Below are 14630 nucleotides of genomic sequence, written 5' to 3'. Positions count from 1 at the left end.
CTATATGGGATCCGACCCCTCGGCGGGAGCGCCACTGTGCTCCCAAGCACCGCACTCTACCGAGTGCGCCACTGGGCCCAGTAGTTTTTCAAAAATAATTTATACACACAGAAAGATAAAAAATATGGCAAGGTGTTAATATTTAATCTAGGTAACAAATATATGATTGATTATTGTATTCTTTCAACTCTTCTGCATGTTTGGAAAATTTTATAATAAAAAAGGGGGAAATAGAATACAGGTTCTCACATCTTGGTTTGGACACTTATTAGTTCTGTGACCCTGGCCAAGTGATTATTTAACTTCTCTCTTCCTCAGTTTTCTCATTTATAAAATGGGTATAGCATAATAATACCCACTGCAAAGGGTTAACACATGTCAGATATTTGGAACAGTCTGATAAGAGCTCAGTAGGTATTAGCTAGGGTTATTAGTATTCCAGTATTTGTAGAAAGGACATGGTGACATCTGAACTTGGGATGATGAGGGTAAAAGAAAATAATTCATTTTCTGGAGTGAAAGGAACTGTGAAAGTTAGTTTGTACTTCCTCCTTTGACACTAGAAACCTTCCTCCATTCTGCTGGTGGAATTTCTACAGAGTGCAAAAGGTAGCTAGTATCTCACCAGTGCCAGAGGCAAAGTTATTTTTCTCTTCCCTACGTAAGACACAGGCTCAAAGGCAGAGGATGCTGCATCTAGCTCCCTGGTGAGTCACTTGTGAGAATGGTAGTTTGAACCCATCTGGTCCCCTCTCCCAACTCTACTATTCCTCTGACCTTGGCTTAGAGCCTAGTTTCCAAATTAAAAGCTTAAACTATTATGATCCCATAGCATGCAGAATAAAATAGAGAGCCGTAACATGCACAGGATCAAGAGGCTACAGTGAAGGATAGGCCAAGTGCACAGGACGAAGAAGCTGAAGCTGTGAGGCTGGCAGGGAAGTCTAGGGGGCAGGCTTGCTAAGAAGTTCACGGTGAAGTCCAGGAGGTTTCTAGTTCTCCTTCCTTTTGGTTGGGATTCCTAAAGTCTTGGACCCCCTTGGATAATTTGAGGTCCTTATTTTCTTTCAAAGACAGCAGCAGACAGCAGGAGAAAATACCTTGTGAGCACTCTTTTGGTTTTTGCTTTAATCCAATCTGACTTTCTCTTGTCTTTGAACTGAGAAGGTTAATCCTGTGATTTCTATACTTTATGGAGCTTGGAGCAGGTCACATGATACTGGCTTGGCACCAAAGGAGCCAGACCCAATTAGATCTTTCTTGATAACTGGGGCCTTCCTTAGGCCTTCTCTGGGGCCATATTTAAAGTTTTCACACCTTACTTTTTCTTTCCCATGTAGCTTTCTGTTGTCTCTGCTGTTCCAGGAGGGTGGGCACCAGAGCAGAGGTGGCAGTGCTGTTAGCTTTTTTTTAGAACAGGTAAAAATGAGGATAAAAGCTTAATCGTGCATTTACAATAAATGTTTCCATCAATTTTGTTGCCTTTAATATACCTGTCATGCAAAATATATCTCCTGGGTCTCTTCTGAAGATTCTAAGAGTTTAGGTATAATAATTTTGTTAGGTTCCAGTTCCCTTTAAGAGTTTATTCTGATAACTGACTTTTTCCCTTTCACACTAAGTCCAGGAAAGAAAATGGTATCTGTATAGAAAATGCTTTTCTCCCTACTGCTGTTAGGGAGAGGGAGATAGTTATAAATTTCTCCCCTCCCTTAATATAGTTTGTCTTTTCCTGAAGCAGTCTGAGAATTCTCTTACTTTCCTAAATATTTTTTATATATTAAGCAAGTGTGTGACTTCTGGAATGTTATAACTGCTGGTTAAATATTTCAAGTTAAGGGTGTACAAAACCCAGGGACCAAATCTGGCCCACAGATGTATTCTGTTTAACCCCTGGTGTTTTGTTTTTGTTTAATTAGTTGTAGCATCTTAAAAAATTCATGTTAAAATTTATATTTCTGGCTTCTTTTGAAGAATTGGAAGATCTGTCCTCTGTATTTAAAATTTTTTTTTAATTATTTTTTTGGGGCAGCTGGCTGGTACAGTGATCTGAATCCTTGACCTTGGTGTTACCAGCATCATGCTTTCTCAAGTGAGCTAACTAGCCAGCCAATCTGTCCCCTGTAGACAGAAGTTTCATTTTACTACAGTCCCTATGCTTTATCTCTATCATACTGCATTCCCTTGCTACCTGCCTGGTCCTGTGGGTATTTGAGTGTGTGTGAAGGACCACAGGGTTAAGATACCTTTAAAATATAGAAAACAAAAATTAACACAGCTAGAAGGAGAAATTGATAAATCAACCCTCATAGTTAGAATTTTAATACATCTCTTAAAGTAAAATTAAGCAGCCAAAAAAATAATAATTATATAGACTATTTAAACATCACAATTAACAAACTTGACTTTATGTAGTTTAGAGGCAGAGGGCTACTGTTTTCCATACCAAGCCCTATAGAGCTCTCTAATTTTTAAAATTGTGTGTATGCATTTTTTAACCAACCCTATAACAGATGGTTTTATCTCTGTGTTTTAAAACGCTTCGTTTTGAATTAACTTAGACTTACAGAAAAGTTGCAAAGATAATACAAAGAGTTCCCTTGTATTCCTCATCCCACTTCCTCTAATGTTAATATTTTACATGACCACAGAACAATTATCAAGAACAACAACAACAAAATGAACATTTATGTAATATTATTAACTAAATTACAGACCTTATTAGAATTTCGCCAGTTTTTCTACTAAGGCAGTTTTTGTGTGGTAGGAGTCTACAGGATCCCAGGTTGAATTTAGTTGTTATATCTCTTTAGTCTCCAGTCTGAGACAATTCTTCAGTCTTCTCTTGTCATCCATAACTTTTGAAGTTATTTTTGTTGATTGCATCTCAGTTTAGATTGTCATATATTTTCTCATGATTGGACTGGAGTTACATATTTTTGGCAAAAATGCATTTTGGGAGCTAGGTATTAGGGGGTGTCCCTGGAGTAAGGCTGCAGTGGTATGTGGGGACCTGGCTGCAGGGCTGATGAAAAACTACTAAAGTTTCTGTGGAAGCAAAGTAGAATTTCATAAGAACATAATGAATGGAGAGAACGGTGAAGGCCCTGATGCCATGTATGTCAAATTGATGTCTTCTGATGGTCATAAATTTATTGTAGAAAGAATATACACTAATGTCAGGAATGATAAAAGCCATGTTGAGTGGTTTAGGTCAGTTTGCTGAGAATGAAACCAATGAGATCAATTTTAGAGAGATCCCTTCACATATGCTATCAAAAGTATGCGTATATTTTACCTACAAGGTTTGCTACACTAGCAGCTCCACTGACATTCCAGAATTCCCAGTTGCACCATAAATTGCACTGGAACTGCTGATGGCTGCGAACTTCCTACATTGATAAATAAAATATAATAAACTGAAAAAAAAATGCATGTTGTGTCCTCAGTATACCATGTCAAAGGGTACATACTGTCTATATTTTATCTATGGTGATGTTTACCTTGATCACTTGGTTGAGTTGGTGTCTTCGAGATTTCTCCACCTGGCAAAATTTTTATCTTTTGTTTTGTAGTTGGTATCTTGGGAAAGGTGCTTTGAGATTATACAAGTCTGTTTCTCCTCAGATTTTCACCTACTAATTTTAGAATCCATTAGTTGTTATCTGTAACAATTATTACCAAGTGGTGATTCTCTATTTCCCTCCTTATTTCTGTATTTATTAATTGGATCCTAATCTGAGGAACAGCTGTTGTCCCTTCTCCAAAATTTATTTATTTATTTGACTATTTTTATTAGTATGATCTCATAAATATGAAGTTTATTCTATGGATTAAAATCCAATACTGTAACCAAATGATTTTTGACAAGGGTGCTAAGACCAATTCCATGAGGAAAGAATTGTCTTTTCAACAAAGGGCACCGGGACAACTGGATAACCATATGCAAAAGAATGAAGTTGGGTTCCTGCCTCACTCCATATATAAATATTTATTCAAAATGGATCAACAACCTAAACATAAGAGCTAAAACTGTTAGAGGACAACACAGTGGCAAATCTTCATGACTTCATTTTGGCAGTGCATTCTTAGATTTGACACTAAAAGTCTGAGCAACAAAAGAAAAAATAGGTAAATTGGACTATGTGGAGATTAAAAAGTTTTGTTTATGCTTCAAAGGATACCAGCAAGAAAGTAAAAAGATAAAGAATGGGAGAGGAGGGTGGCTGGTTAGCTCAGTTGGTTAGAGCATGGTGTTGATAACACCAAGGTCAAAGATTTGGATCCCCATACTGGCTAGCTGCCTCCCCACCCCTGCCCGCACACCAAAAAGTGTGGGAGAAAATATTGGCAAATCATATGTTTAATAAGGGATTAGTATCTAGAATATATAAAGAACTTTTTTAACTCAACAACAGAAAGACAACATAACCCGATTAAAAAAATACTCAAAAGACTTGAATAGACATTTCTTCAAAGAAGATATACATATGGTCAATAAGCATATGAAAAAATGTTCAGCATCATTGGTTACTAAGGAAATGCAAGTCAAAACCACAATGACATACCACTTCACACCCACTAGGATGGTTATAATAAAAAAACAAAAATGGATAATAGAACTCTTATACATTGCTTGTGAGAATGTAAAATGGTGCAGATGCTATGGAAAACAGTTTGATGGTTCTTCAAAAAATTAAACATATTAGGGGCTGGCCCTGGCTCACTTGGGAGAGTGTGGTGCTGATAACACCAAGGCCATGGGTTCGGATCCCTATATAGGGATGGCCGGTTAGGTCACTTTGGAGAGTGTGGTGCTGACAGCACCAAGTCAAGGGTTAAAATCCCCTTACCGGTCATCTTTAAAAAAAAAAAAAAAAAAAAAAAGTTAGACATAAAATTACATTATGGCTCAGTAATTCCACGCCTAGATATATACACAAAAGAATTGAAAACAGTTACTCAAACAAATACTTGTTCATGAATGTTCATAGCAGTACTATTTATAATAGCAAAGGTGGAAATAACCCAAATGTCCACCAACAGATTAATGGATAAACAAATCGTGATATATCCATGAAATGGAATATTATTCAACTATAAAAAGGAATTAAGTACTGATACATGCTACAACTTGGCTGAACCTCAAAAACTTTATTAAGTGAAAAAGCCAGACACAAAAGGTCACATGTTGTATGATTCTTTTATATGAAATACCCAGAATAAGCAAATCCATAGACACAGAAAGCAGATTAGTGGTTGCCAGGGAATGGGAAAGGGAGGAATGGGGAGTGATCACTTAATCTTAATGGTTACCAGGTGTTCAGGTGTTCACTTGGGTGAGGAAAACAATTTGAAACTGGAGAGGCGGTGGGTGTACAACATTGTGAATGCACTAAATGTCACTGGTTTGTATAATTTGGTTAAATGTATGTTATGTGAATTTCACCTCAAAAAAAATTTATGTCCAGTACACTTAGCTTGTTGTACAAATTTTTCTAGCTTTGACCATTAGGAACTCTTTCATATTGTCTCCTGTGTTCTTTTGATATGCCCGCATATATTTTTGAGCATTTCCTTTCTTTCTGGTACCACAAGATGTTCCAGCCTAATCTTGTACTCACATTTCCCCTGCCTCAACCCTGAAATCAACTACTTCTCTAAGGATCCCTGTTTCCTTTTATTGGAGAATACTGCTTAAAAACCAAGATCTGAGGGCTGGCCCATGGCTCACTTGGGAGAGTGTGGTGCTGACAACACTAAGGCCATGGGTTCAGATCCCTATATAGGGATGGCCAGTTAGGTCACTTGGGAGAGTGTGGTGCTGACAACACCAAGTCAAGGGTTAAGATCCCTTTACCGGTCATCTTTACAAAAAAAACAACAAAAAACCAAGATCTGAGGGCTGGCCCATGGCTCACTTGGGAGAGTGTGGTGCTGACAACACCAAGTCAAGGGTTAAGATCCCTTTACCGGTCATCTTTAAAAAAAAAACAACAAAAAACCAAGATCTGGGTGCTAGATATGCTTATTGTTACTAGAATATCATTGCTCCTGGGCCCCCTTAGCAGACAGAGCAATGAAATATACATATGTACCCACATATCTATATTTCCTTATCTTCCATATCTGTTTATACTGATACCTCTGATCTCAATACTTTTCATCTGTTTATGCTGATACTTCTGATTTCGGTCCTACACCAAAGGGTTTCATTTAGTCTCTCCCTTCTCCTTGTTTATAATTTCTTTCTCTAACAGTAAGAAACCCAGCTTTCATTATCTGCAATTGAGATTTTTTTCATATTTGCTTATTCAATTTTAGTATGCACATAAAGTAGTTTCAGAATTGCTATGAGAAATATCCCTGTGAGAAATACATGTACTGACTTGATTATAACATTTATATTTAGTTCTTTTTGTCTTTAGCCTTACAGAATTCTGTCGTTTCTTTTTTTCATAGGTTAGTTCTCCCTCCCCCACCCCCCCTATGGCCCTTCACTGTGGTTATGTTATTAATTTGTAATATTAGGTTCATTTGTTAGTGTTTGTATTCGTTTGGATTCTCCCCATATCCTGGTTGATTTTAATTGTTTGCTTATTTGGGGGGTATGTGAAAGGAATATGAACTATTACAGTGGTTCTAAGAGTGGGATATACAAAAAGACATATTCAAGCTGTCTGGTTAGCTCAATTGGTTAGAGCATGGTGCTGATAACACCAAGGTCCAGGGTTCTGTCGCTGTACTGGCTAGCTACCAAAAAATCAACCAAACAAACCAAAAGAATTCACTGAAGTATTATTTTGTTCTCATCCCTGCTATCCTGTTTTTTTCTTTCTAGTCCTTTCCCTCTCACCTCTGGTAACTATTTTCTGTAGTTTCTGGTTTATCCTTTTGTGCCAGTGAAAAGATTATCTACTATATTTTTTATACCCCTTTTTTTATATGAAGGGTAACATACTCTTTAGCTCTTTCCTTTTTTTCACTTAACATTATTTCCTGGAAATTACTCCATATCAGTACACAGAGAACTCCCTCATTTTTTTTTTTAGCTGCATAGTACTCCATTGTGTGGACATACCTCTCTACTCTGTATGGGAGTTTAGATAGTTTCCAGTGTTTTGCATTTACAAATAATGCTTCAGTGAGTAACCCTGTGTATATGTATTTTTATATTGTCGGAGGTATATCTTCAAGGTAGATTTCTAGAAGTGGAATTACTGGATCCAAAGGTAAGTGTGTATGTAATTTTGTTAGGTTTTGCCAAATTTCCCTATAGAAGGATTGTACAAATTTTTTTTTTCCCACCAGTAGTGTAAGAGAGTGCTTGTTTTCCCACAACCTTGCTAACAGAAAGTGTTAATCACATTTAAAATTTTTGCCAGTCTGGGCTGGCTGACTAGCTCAGTTGGTTAGAACATGGTGTTGATAACACAAAATCCAGGGTTCAATCCCTATACCAGCCAGCCACAACAACAACAACAACAACAACAAATTGTCTGATTATGAGAAATGTATCTCAGTGTTGTTTTAATTTGCATTTCTCTAAGTATGAGTGAGTTTGGACATTTCTTCATGTATTTCTGTTCATTTTTTCCCCTCATATTTTAATTGGATTTTGGTCCTTTTTCCCCTCAAAAAAAATTATTTTTGGTGTCAGGAGTGGGACACGAATTCCCTCAATTTTTAAGAATCTTTTATGTACTAGAAGTCTTACCCATTGTTGGCAAAAATTTTTTTCTGCTGTCTTTTGATTTTGTTTAGGGTGTTTTTTGTTTGTCTGTTTGTTTGGGGTAGCTGGCCAGTAAGGAGATCCAAATGTTTAGGGTGTTTTTTTAACAGCTTCTATGTTTTATTAAGATATAATTTAGATGACATATAATTTACCTATTTAAAATGTACAATTCAATGACTTTTAGGATTATTCAGAGAGTTGTACAGCCATCACCACAATTAATTCTGGAGCATTTTTATCATCCAAAAAGAAACCCCATACCCATTAGCAGTCACTCCCCATTTTTCCCCAATGTCCCCTTCCCCCTCAGCCCTAAGCAACCACTCTTCTACTTTCTGTCTTTATAGATTTTCTTATTTTGGATATGTCGTATAAATGGAATCGTATAATATGTACCCTTTTGTGACTGGCTTTTTTCACTTAGCGTGATTTTTTCAAGGTTTATCCCTGCTGTAGCATTTCCTAGTACTTCTTCTTCTTTTTTTTTTTTTTGCTGTATTTTATCCCATTATATGGATGTATCATATTTTATTTATCCATTTACCAGTTGATAAGCATTTGGGTTGTTTCCAATTTTTGGTTATTTTGAATAATGCTGATCTGAAAATTCATGTACAAGTTTTTGTGTCGACATATATTCTTATTTTGTTTATGATATATTTGTCATGTGAGATGTTTTATTTTTATGTAATCAAATCTAATCAGTCTTGTCTTTTATTGCCTCTGGAATTTGTGCTTTTTCCAACAGTAGGGTTAAAGATGAATTTACCATGTTTTTTTCCTTGTACTTTGTGGTTTTGGGTAAAAAAGAAATTTAGATCCCTAATCCATTTGGAGTTTATTCTTGTGAGTGGTAGGAGGTATTGGTCAGATTTTATCTTTTCCAAATGGTTACCTGTTATCCTGGCACCGTTGATTAAAAAGGTCATCTTTCTCACAGTGATATGCCACCTGTCATATACTAAATTGCCATGTGTATTTTGATCTAATGCTGAACTTTCCATTTTATTCTACTAGTCTAAGTAGAATAAAGTCTGTTAAGGTGCCAGTACTGTACTGTTTCTTGACCTTGGTGTTATAACACCATGCTCTAACCAACCAAGCTAACTGGCCAGCCGTATACTGTTTTAATTATAGAGGTTTTATGGTAAATCTTAATGCCTGATAGGGCTCATCCCCTTTTATGATTTTTCCTTATCAATATCTTCTTAGCTATTCTTACATGTTTATTTTTCCATATGAACTTTAATATCTTGTATAATTCCATAAAATGGCTTATTGTTATTTTTATTGGGATTGCATTATTGCATTGAATTTATAAATTAATTTAGGGAGGACTAACCTTTTTCTAATGTTGAATCATCCTAAACAAGAACAAAGGATACCTTTCCATTTGTTCAAGTCTAGTTTGATGTCTTTTAGGAGTGTTTTAAAATTCTCTTTGTATAGGTTTAGCACATTTCTTCTTAAATTTAATTCTGTTTTAATGTTCCTTCATGTTGTTTTACATATGTTTTTCTCTACCATTTTGTTCTTTAATTGTTTAATATTGGTACATATGAAGGCAATTTGTATGTAAATTTTATATCCTACTTCACTGAATTCTTTTATTGTTTGAGTGATTTTTATCATGAATAGTTATTAAATTTCTTTACCTTTCTGCATATATCAAGATACTACTATGATTTCCTTAAGCTGTTTGTGATACGTATATTAATAGCTTGCTTTTCTTATGTTGAACTAACCTTGAATTCTTGGAATAAACCTAACCTGGTCATAACCCAACTTTATCATGATCTTTTTTATGCATTGCTGATTTATATTAGATGCATTTTGTTTAACATTTTTGCATTTGTGTTGGGTAAATGGTTTTGGTATCAAGCTTGTAGCATCTGCTATGAAAGAGTTAATGTAAGATTAGAATCATCTACTTCTTGAATATTATTAGAACTTTCCTGTAAAACTGGCTGGGCCTGCTCTTTGTGGGAGAATTTCTCATTACTAATTCAATTTCTTTAATGATTAGAGGGCCATTCAACTTTTTTGTTTCCTCTTGGATGTTTTTCCTTAATTTTTTATTTTTATGCTTTTAGAAAAGTTGAATGAGTAGTATAATAAATACCTCTTTGTAGATTACCTAGTTTTCATTTTGCCACATTATGTATATCTATTTAGAAATAGAGTTGGGTTTTTTTTCCTGACTCATTTGCAGGGAAGATGTAGACAACAAGACATATCAACCCTAATTCAGAAGGTAACGCTTAAGAACTAGGGCATTCTCTATATAACCACAGCAGTATTAGCACACTGAAGAAGTTTAACTTTAATAGAATAATATTATCTAATGTGTACACTTCAAATTCAAATTCTCCAATTTATATGTGACCTTTATAGGATTTGAGCGGAAGGGTGGGGTGGGTTCAGGGTCTAATCAAGGATTATGTATTATATTTCATTATCATCTGTTTGATATCTACCTTTCTTTTTAATGACATTGGCTTTTTTGTGGGGGAGGGGGATTCTTATTTATTGAACACTTACTGTGCACACACTCATATAACACATGCAACAAATAGTAACTTTACTTATGATCATCTTCAAAGAAAGTGCCAACCAACGACCATTTTCAAATGGATAGCTTCTGTAATATTTGAATAAACTTCATCAAAAATTGGTAAATGCACAGAGACAGGTCTACCACAGTTATGACATGATGACTCAATTTATATGAAGGTGTGAAATTAGGGTCTGGGCAGAGTCACCAACATTGTCCATTGGAAGGACATCCTGGACTAATACACACTCCCATTGTATGCATTCTCTCTTCTCAAACCACAGATTCTCTTATTTTGTAAAACTTCTGGTTGACTTAGAATGAATTTATATAATGTGCCTGTCTGGCCTTTCTATTAGAGCACTTAAATTATTCCACTGAAACCTGTCAAAAACTTTCAGATCTTTAGCACTGACGGGGAAGTAAAATTGAATAACAAATGAGCTCAAGTCATCAGGAAAACTCTTGTTTAAAAATAAAGGACCAAGCTGTTTTTAAACATCTTTGCTTCAGTCCCCCTCATTTATAATACCTCTTAGAAGTTTAAAATTATGTTTTGTTTTGTTTTGTTTTAAATATATGGGCCGGCCCGGTGGCGCACTGCGCTAGTGCGCCGCTTGGGAAGCGCGGAGGCGCTCCCGCCGAGGGTTCGGATCCCACATACAGACCGGTTCCCGCTCACTGGCTGAGCGAGGTGCGGGCGCAGCACCGAGGGTTGCGATCCCGTTGCCGGTCCCGGTCCGGTACGGGGGCGACACTGAGGGTTGCGATCCGTTGCCGGACACGGAAAAAGACAAAAAATAAATAAATAAATAAATAAATAAATATGACTGGTGAGGGGATCTTAACCCTTGACTTGGTGTTATCAGCACCACACTCTCCCGAGTAAGCCACAAGCTGGCCCCAAATTATGTTTTTCTTCTATCGTTTTGACCCTTGGATTTAGCTGTTCTCTTCCAGGGTAGGCAATGGAATGAGGTTGGTTATTTCAGGAGCTGTGTCTACTGGTTAAGACAGTGCATTTTTGTTTCCATATCAGGAACTTCAGTGGTATCCATTCTCAGTTGTGGAGGCTGGGAGGTCCAGGGTCCAGAGGCATGTCTGGTGAGGGCCTTCTTGGTGAGGAGTCTCTGCAGAGTCCTGTGATGACTCAGCGTGTCACATGGCAAGGAGGGGGAAAAGGCAACACTGGCATTTTTCATTGAACACTTTATTTATATTTTTATAGAATGTTTACATTTCACATACGTTTTTAAACACATTGGCATAAGTTTTTTATATTTTATTTCTTATCCCTGATACATCCATAGTTATATCCCCTTTTACCTTCCTAATATTGTTTATTCTCTCTTTTTTCTTGATTAGTCTTACCAGAGACTCATTAATCACAGTCACTTCTAAGAATTAGCTTTTTGGTTTTGTCAGTTTCTTATATTGTAATTTTTTTTTTTTTAAAACAAATTCTGCTCTTTTATTATTTCCTTCTTTTGGGGTTTGTTCTGTTTTTCTTAAATATCTAAAAATAGATGTTTAGTTTATTTATTTTCATTCTTTCTTCTATTCCAGTATAAGTTTATAAGGCTGTACTTTTTCCTTAGAGTACTGTTTCATCTACATTACACAAACAGTGATATGAGGTATTTTCTTAATTTCAAACATCAAAATTTTATATTATCATTTCTTCTTTAATCCCTGGGTTATTTGGAAAATTGTTTTAAAATTTTCTAATGTAGTTCAAGAGATTTATTACAAACATGGAGACTATAGTTAATAACAATGTACTGTATACTTGAAAATTATTAAGAGAGTAGATTTTAAGTGTTTTCCCCACAAATAAGTACGTGAGGTAAAACATTTTTTTTCTAATGTATTTTTAGGTTATCTTTTTATTAATGATTTCCATTGTTTGCATTATGATTGGAGAATGCGGTCTATAATGATACAGATACCTCGAAGTTTGTTGGTATTGCTTTATGGCCTGACTTAGACATGCAGTGTTTTTGTAAATGCCCCCAAAATGCTTGAAGTGAATGTGAATTATCCAGTTATTAGGTACACTGTTCTATATAAGTATGTTTTATAAGATCTTATGAGATCAAACTTATTAAGTGCTTATTCATATTTCCTACTTGATAACTGACTTTTGCCTGCTTGATCTATCAATAATCCATAGGTGACAGATTTGTCTTTTTTGCCTTTGTAGCTCAGTCCATTTTTATTTTATATATTTTGAGACTCTATTATTAGGTACACGCAAGTTTAGAATTGTTATGTCTTTCTAATGAATTTAACCTTTTATCATTATGGACTGTCTTTATCTCTGTAATAATTTTTTACATAAAGGTCTGTTTTATCTGGTAACAGTACAACCACACTACTTTTCTTTTGGTTAGTGTTTACCTGGCATATCTTTTTTTTTTTTTTTGTCTTTTGTCTTTTTCCGTGTCCGGCAACGGATCGCAACCCTCAGTGTTGCCCCCGCACCGGACTGGGGACCGGCAACGGGATCGCAACCCTCGGCGTTGCTCCCGCGCCTCGCTCAGCCAGCGAGCGGGAACCGGTCTGTATGTGGGATCCGAACCCTCGGGCGGGAGCGCCGCCGCGCTTCCCAAGCGGCGCACTATCCAGTGCGCCACCGGGCCGGCCAAAGAAAACCCTCGGCGTTGCTCCCGCGCCTCGCTCAGCCAGCGAGCGGGAACCGGTCTGTATGTGGGATCCGAACCCTCGGGCGGGAGCGCCGCCGCGCTTCCCAAGCGGCGCACTATCCAGTGCGCCACCGGGCCAGCCCCTGGCATATCTTTTTTAATCCTTTGATTTTCAACTTTTCTGTATCTTGTGTTTTTGGGTATATCTCTTGTAAATAGCTTGTAGCTATATAACTCATATTTTTTCTTGACAATATGATTTTTAGTTACAGAGTTTGGTTCTTTTGAATTGTTTGTGATGTTTGAATTCATTTCTGTTTTCTTATTGCATACTTTTTTTGGTATTTCTTATTTTCCTTTTCCTTAGAACAAATTCTAAATTTTATTTCTCGTCCCACAGCATCTTACTTTTTTTTTGAGGAAAAAATTTTTTATGAAGAAGCTGACCAGTTAGCTGAGTTGGTTAGACTGTGGTGCTGATATCACCACAGTCTGGGATTCAGTCCCTGTACCAGCCAACAACAACAACAAAAAAGTTAATGAAGGAAGAATAGAGAAAATAGTATAGGAACATCCATATACTTACTACCCAGAGTAAACATATATTAAGATTTTGCCATGTTGTTTCCTATTTGCTTTTGTCATGTTTAATAAAATATTATAAAGTTTCTTAGGTTCCAATTATGTTTCCCTCTCTTTTCCAGGAGGCTAAATCTATTATAACTTTATATCTTTCTAATTTGTTTTATAAAACTTTTACACACATATTCATATGTATCTGTAAATAATACATAGTATTATTTTGTATAACCTCAAAATATTATATAAATATCTTGATATTGTATGGATTGTATAGCAACTTTCTATTATAACTACCCTCATATTCCTGAGGTCTAGCCATGTTGACATACATAGATAGATACAGCTTATTCATTTAACCTGAATGTGTCCAGAAATTATGCCTTTATACCACAATTTGTTTATTCCTCTATTGAAAGAATTTTTTTCTTGATATTCCAAACAATGGTGCAATGCATATCCTTTCTTTGTATCTTGTGCAACATGTCTCCAGGATACATACCGAGAAATGGTGTTACTAGGTCTGAGGTCAGAAGATGTATACTTCAAACTTTTTCTTTTTTTTTTTTTTTTTTAAAAGAAGACCGGTAAGGGGATCTCAACCCTTGGCTTGGTGTTGTCAGCACCACACTCTCCCAAGTGACCTAACTGGCCATCCCTATATAGGATCCGAACCTGCGGCCTTGGTGTTATCAGCACCGCACTCTACCGAGTGAGCCACGGGCCGGCCCATACTTCAAACTTTTTAAAATTTATTTTTTCTCCAAATTCTTGGTTTAATAAGGACTTGTTTAGTTTGAGAAAAAAAGGTTTCAATCATCAGGCTATTCACAAAAATAACCCACAGTATCAACTTTTTTTTTTTTTTCCTTTTTGTCTTTTATCGTGACTGGCAACGGATCGCAACCCTCAGTGTCGCGCCCGTACTGGGCCGGGACCGGCAACGGGATTGCAACCCTCGGTGTTGCGCCCGCACCTCGCTCAGCCAGTGAGCGACCGGTCTGTACGTGGGATCCGAACCCTCGGCGGGAGCGCCGTCGCGCTCCCAAGCGGCACACTGTAGCAGTGTGCCACCGGGCCAGCCCCGCACAGTATCAACTTTAGAAAACAAATCTTG

The 14630-nt window shown here is 36.6% G+C and overlaps 1 protein-coding gene and 1 pseudogene across 2 annotated transcripts in view; both read left to right on the top strand.

The window, feature by feature from the left end:
• Window positions 1–14630, top strand: part of PIGU (phosphatidylinositol glycan anchor biosynthesis, class U) — a 98440-nt gene that overhangs the window by 61417 nt on the left and 22393 nt on the right. The window lies entirely within an intron of this gene.
• Window positions 3083–3401, top strand: LOC103589301 (annotated as a pseudogene).

Source organism: Galeopterus variegatus, unplaced genomic scaffold, assembly GCF_000696425.1.
Source record: "Galeopterus variegatus unplaced genomic scaffold, G_variegatus-3.0.2 Scaffold670, whole genome shotgun sequence".
Lineage (NCBI taxonomy): Eukaryota > Metazoa > Chordata > Mammalia > Dermoptera > Cynocephalidae > Galeopterus > Galeopterus variegatus.
The sequence above is the reverse complement of the archived record's forward strand: the minus strand, read 5'-3'. Positions and strand labels throughout refer to the sequence as shown.